Below are 6,341 nucleotides of genomic sequence, written 5' to 3'. Positions count from 1 at the left end.
CCGATCCTTATGATTACATCATAATAAAACCAATTAATTACAATAAAAAATATAAAAAAAAGTCCCAAGCTTCTATTTTCAAAAATACGAAAGTTGATATTTCTACCAAATACCGTTTCCGATCGTTCAGTTATATGTCAGCTATAAGATATAGTGAACCGATCGTTTTAAAATTTGGTAGATCGAATTAACTGACCAAAAATAGAATGTGTACCAAGTGCCAGCTTTCTATCATCAAAAACACGAAAGTTGGGTCATTTTCGATCGTTCAGTTATATGGTAGCTATAAGATATAGTCGGCCGATCCTTATGAAATTTGGCATGTCGTAATGTTTTGCCAAAAATATAATTTTGGACAATTTTAATTTATTTTTTTAATTTTTTATTTTATAATTTTGGACAAAATTATAATACCCTCTGCAAGGGTATAAAAAGGTGGTTAATAAATTTTATATCGAGATAAAATATGTCAACGCTAATCCGTCAGCCAATTAATGGGAATTAATTAAATTAAAAAACTTTTATGGGGCTGGAGTTTTTTTTTTCTGCTGTCAGTGTAAGGAACGATATTTCACTTTTTTTTTATTGAATGAAAATTATGATGCAGACGTAAAGGGTATTTATGTATGTGGATAAAAAAGCTCACTTACATGATGTTTTCGTTGGGCACCAGTTAATTAAAATATGGGTGTGTAATGGTATGCTTGGGTTATCCCTCGCTGATAGAGTAGTCGTCACAGGTGTAGGGAGTGATTGAGTTATGGATGTGTAATGGTGTGTTTGGATTATCCCTCGCTGATGGCGGAGTCGTCACAGGCGTAGCGGATACGTATGGACCCTGGCGGTTGCCGAGGGGTTTCTTCTTTCTTAATAGCAAATACGGTGGGAGCACTTGCTCCGTTATCGCGGCCCTTAAGGTGCGGTGATTAATTCAATAAAATAAGTTTACTATTTAACGGCTGTGCCGGAGATTTGAATTCAATGCTCTTTATTCTTTGAGGCTCTGATACAAATTGAAACTTAAAGCTAACAAAATGTATTTCATAGCGGCCACGCAAATATGCAGTGCTCACCGCTATGTATGGGCATCCGGCCAGATGCTGTGTTAGCAGTTTGGCCAGAACGAGCTCTTAAATAACCGGACATTGCCGCTGCTCGGTTAACTTCAGTTAACTTATATATTCTTGATCAGGATCACCTCCTGAGTTGATATGAGCATGTCCGTCTGTCCGTCGGTCTGTCTGTCTGTTTCTACGCAAACTAGTCTCTAAGTTTTTAAGCTATCGACTTGAAACTTTGCACACACCCTTCTTTCCTTTGCACGCAGTATACAAGTCGGAACGACCGGGATTGGCCGACTATATCCTATAGCTGCCATATAACTGATTGATCAGAAATGGTATAACTCCGGTGTTTTTTGAGTCAGAGATTTCAAATTTTACATGAGAGCTGTTTTTATACCCTTGCAGAGGGTATTATAATTTTGGTCAAAAGTGTGCAACGCAGAGACATCTCAGACCCTATAAAGTATATATATTCTTGATCAGCATCACCTCCTTAGTTGATATGGAACTTTGCACACACTCTTCTTTCCTTCGTACGCAGTATATAAGTCGGAACGACCGGGATTGGCCGACTATATCCTATAGCTGCCATATAGGATTTTAGAGTTAGAGAGTGCCAACTTTACATGAGAGCTATTTTTGGCAAAAATAATCCGACCAACCAAATTTCATATCGATCGGCTGACTATATCTTATATATGATATATATCATATAACTGAACGATCGGAAATGGGTTTTGGTAGAAATACCATCTTTGGTATTTTTTAAGATAGAATCTTGAGACTTTTTTATACCCTTGCAGAGGATATTATAATTTTGTCCAAAAGTGTGCAACGCAGTAAAGGAGATACCTCTGACCTTATAAAGTATATATATTCTTGATCAGGATCACCTCTTGAGTTGATATGAGCATGTGCGTCTGTCCGTCTGATTGTCTGTTTCTACGCGAACTAGTCTCTCAGTTTTAAAGCTATCGACTTGAAACTTTGCATACACGCTTCTTTCCTTTGCACGCAGTATATAAGTCGGAACGACCGGGATCGGCCGACTATATTCTATGACTGCCATACCAACTTTTGTGTTTTTGAAGAGAGAATGCCGGAACTTAGTACAGACCCTATATTAGGTCAGTTGATCCAACTAACAAATTTCATAAGGCTCAGCCGACTATATCCTATAGCTGCCATATAACTGATTGATCGGAAATGCTATAACTTCGGTGTTTTTAAAGCTAGAGAATTTGGTACGAATGCTTTTTTTGGCCAAATAATACAACATGCCAAATTTTATAAGGATCAGCCGACTATATCCTATAGCTGCTATATAACTGAAAAATGGAAATTACTCAACTTTCATGTTTTTGAAAATAGAAAGTTGGAACTTCGTACGGATTCTATTTTTGGATTCTATCAGTTGATCCGACCTTACCAAATTACCAACATCGGATACAGTTGGCCGATCCTTATGAGAACATCATAATAAAAAATTAAATTCAATAAAAAATCTAAAACAAAGTCCCAAGCTTCTATCTTTAAAAATACCATAGATGGTATTTCTACCAAAACTATTTACGATCATTTAGATATATGACAGGTATAAGATATAGTCGGCCGATCGTTATGAAATTTGGTAGGTTGGATCAACTGACCAAAAATGGAATCTGTATCAAGTTTCAGCTTTCTATCTTCAAAAACACGAGAGTTGGGTCATTTCCGATCGTTCAGTTATATGGCAGCTATAGGATATAGTCGACCGATCCTTATGGCATGTCGTAATGTTTTGCCAAAAATAGCTTTCGTGTCAAATTTGAACTCTCTAACTCTAAAAACACCGAAGTTATACCATTTCCGATCAATCAGTTATATGGCAGCTATAGGATATAGTCGGCCGATCCCGGTCGTTCCCACTTATATACTGCGTGCAAAGGAAAGAAGGGTGTGTGCAAAGTTTCAAAGTGTGTGCAAAGTCGATAGCTTTAAACTGAGAGACTAGTTCGCGTAGAAACAGACAGACAGACGGACAGACGGACATGCTCATATCAACTCAGGAGGTGATCCTGATCAAGAATATATATACTTTATAGGGTCGGAGATGTCTCCTTCACTGCGTTGCACACTTTTGGAAAAAATTATAATACCCCCTGCAAGGGTATAAATAGTGAACAATTTCGGACTTTTGTTTTTTTATTTTTGGCCTATGGAATCAACCACTGTGCAATGGTATTCAAAACTATCTGGGATGTTGATTGTGTCGGTCATAAATAACAAATGGCCATTGTATGATTTTATAGGGTTAATTTCTATAAATTGGTTGTTACCCATTGGCATTATAATTATAATAATTATTAATCAGAAAGATGAAAGTCAAAGCACTGGGTCTTGGTCTAGGTTCTCCTGCAAATATTTACTTTTATTAACTTTCTTTTGTCTCTGGAAGTTTGTTTTATAATTTTTTATTTTTCGACCTATGTTAGTTTCCTCAAAATGATCATTATCTATTTGTACTATATTTCCTGTCTTTTTATAAGGATTGTGTAATTTCTCGTGAATTATGGGAGCCTTTCTAAATTTGGTATTTACCTCGAAATGTTGTCGTTTTTTATTAAGTTGTTCTATTTTAGCTTCTTTTATAATATGGCTATTATATGCAGGGTATTGTGTTTTATTTTATGATTGTAAGTATACAGTATTACTTCCATTTTCATAAGTTTATTTTCCGGATTGTTTCCGGATTGATTGGTCTCGATCACACGTATTTTTTCGTTAATTTTTTTGTGTAATCTTTCTACATATGATACTCCATTTTTACTTGTTGTTATCTGAATATTTACGTTTTCTGTGTCCAGCCAATTTTTCAGCGCTATACTCTTAAAAGCACTATCCCTATCTGTTTTCAAGGTTCTGGGTTTTCCCATTGAATTGAATATTCGAAAAAGTCCTCTTTTAACTTCCATCCAGTCCTTACCGTTTAATTCAATCGCGCTTCCAAATTTTGAGTATAAATCAATACAATTGAATGGTTTTCAGTTATTGTTATTAAATTTTCATTATCTTCTTCAGCGCTGTGTGCTGTTGCTTTGTTACTGCCATAGTATACTTCGTTAATTTTGATTCTTGACAATGCATCGGTTACGTGATTTTGCTTTCCTTCTAAATATTTTATTTCGAAGTCATATTCTCCTAACCTTATCTTCCATCTTTGCAATTTCATATTAGGTTCCTTGATACTGTTTAGCCAGACTAACGGCTTATGGTCACTTAATATCTCAAATCTTCTTCCACATAAATAGGGTCTTAAGGTTTTTGTTGCCCATACTATAGCTAATTATTCTTTTTCAATTGTAGTTTTGCTATAGTTTTCTTCATCTTCATTTAGAGTCCTACTAATGTAACTGATTGGTTTGTTATCCTGAGAAGGAACTGCTCCTAATGCAAAGTTGCTAGCATCAGTAGTTAATTGAAACCTTTTTCCAAAATCTGGACAAATCAGTATGGGATCGTTTATGATAAGTTGTTTTAATTTATTGAATGCTGCAATAAATGTATCATCTTTGAATGTCACTTTAGAACCAGCTTTCAAACATTTAGTTAAAGGTTTTGAAATGCCTGCGAAATTTGGAATGAATTTTCTGTAATAACCGCAAAGTCCAAGAAATGATTTTATTTCTTTTTGAGTTTTGGGAATTGGAAATTTATTGATTGCCTTAACCTTTTCAGGATTCGGAATTACACCGTTTGGTCCAACTATGTGTCCCAAAAATTCTGTTTCTTTTTTCAAAAATTCACATTTGTCTAGTTGTATTTTTAGATTAGCGTTTTTAAGTTTTTCTAAAACAATTTTCAATGAAGTTAGGTGTTCGTCAAGGGACGTAGAGAAAACAATTATATCGTTCAAGTATACAAGGCAATGCTTGTTTATTAATTCACGAAGGAAATTGTTCATGCATCGCTGAAAAATTGCAGGTGCATTTTTTAAAGCAAATGGCATTCGTGTACTACGAGTACACGTAGTGTCCGTACTTTGTGGAAAACGCTGTGGAAAATAGTTCCTCCACAGGTGTTTGCGTTTTGCACTCGTCGATTAAGGCTGCTCTAAGATCTGGCCAGTTGTTGACTTGTACAACTTGCAGAATCCTCTGGACATCACCGGTGATTTGAGTTCAATTGCTCCAAATATTACGCTTGTCTGTCGATCATTGGTTGTAAGATACAGACACAAAAAGTAGTTAACTCTTCTGACAAAGGTTCCTAGGGTAGATGGATCTCCTTGAAACGTTGGAATATTCCGGATCTGGTTGCCACACCAACTTGTGGTTGCCCTTGACCCGAATGTTGTTGGTCCATTTTGTTGTGTTTAATTAAATTCCACTAAACTTTATTACTGACCAAATTGGATTTATTCAGTAGTCGATTGAAGTTTAATTTTTTATAATATTTGTTTAGTGCCTTTAATTTGCAATTAGGTTCTTTTGCGGATCTCTTAGTTGCACTTCCGAATAAGTCGAATAAATTGCTTACTTGTGGGCAATTCCTCGCGCTGATCTGAATATCCTAGTAGTTTAGAAATATCCTTTTAATTGATCAGTAAGCTCCCGACTTTGTTTTTTCGCAAGGATATTTTTTTAAAGAGATCCCACCAATAAGTCGTTCTTCGCCCGAATAATAAATCAGGAGATTTTTTTATATTCGTTACTTATTCTTTTTTAGAACGTTGGAAAAAGCCTGATTGTATGGTACAGAATTGGTTAGAATGAAACCTCGGTTTGCGTCTTAGAATTTACTGTTAGTGCATTAGGTGACGCAATCGCAAGGGGATGATGCGATCGCCACTTCTTTGTTTATGTTTACATAATTCGGTCTTATTTGATTTTGCGATCTTATTGGATTTTTACGTATATGGAATTACATCATTGTTGACGTTTGGACTTAATCAAGTTTCTTTGTTTGTTTCCATTGCGGGATCTCGAGCTTCTGTATTGTTTTTAATCAAAGCCAAAATTGGCGATTCTGTTTATTTGTGAACGGTTTCGTTCTTTGAACTGGTGGCCGTTGAAAAAACGCTGTGCACACACGTCACTGTATATATATGGTCGAAAATGTAATATCGCCCAGTGAATTGCTGCTCATTCCTGTTCTGTAGTACTTTTAATGCTTTCACATTTTGTGAACGCTCTCGATGCGTATGCAATTGGAAGTTGGAGTTCGTTATAGTTTTGATCGTTATACTTGCATCAGTGATTATGCAATATTCTTTGCTGAAATCGGGGTATTGCAGCA

Source organism: Drosophila bipectinata, chromosome XR (assembly GCF_030179905.1).
Source record: "Drosophila bipectinata strain 14024-0381.07 chromosome XR, DbipHiC1v2, whole genome shotgun sequence".
NCBI lineage: Eukaryota > Metazoa > Arthropoda > Insecta > Diptera > Drosophilidae > Drosophila > Drosophila bipectinata.
Note: the sequence above shows the minus strand (reverse complement) of the source record.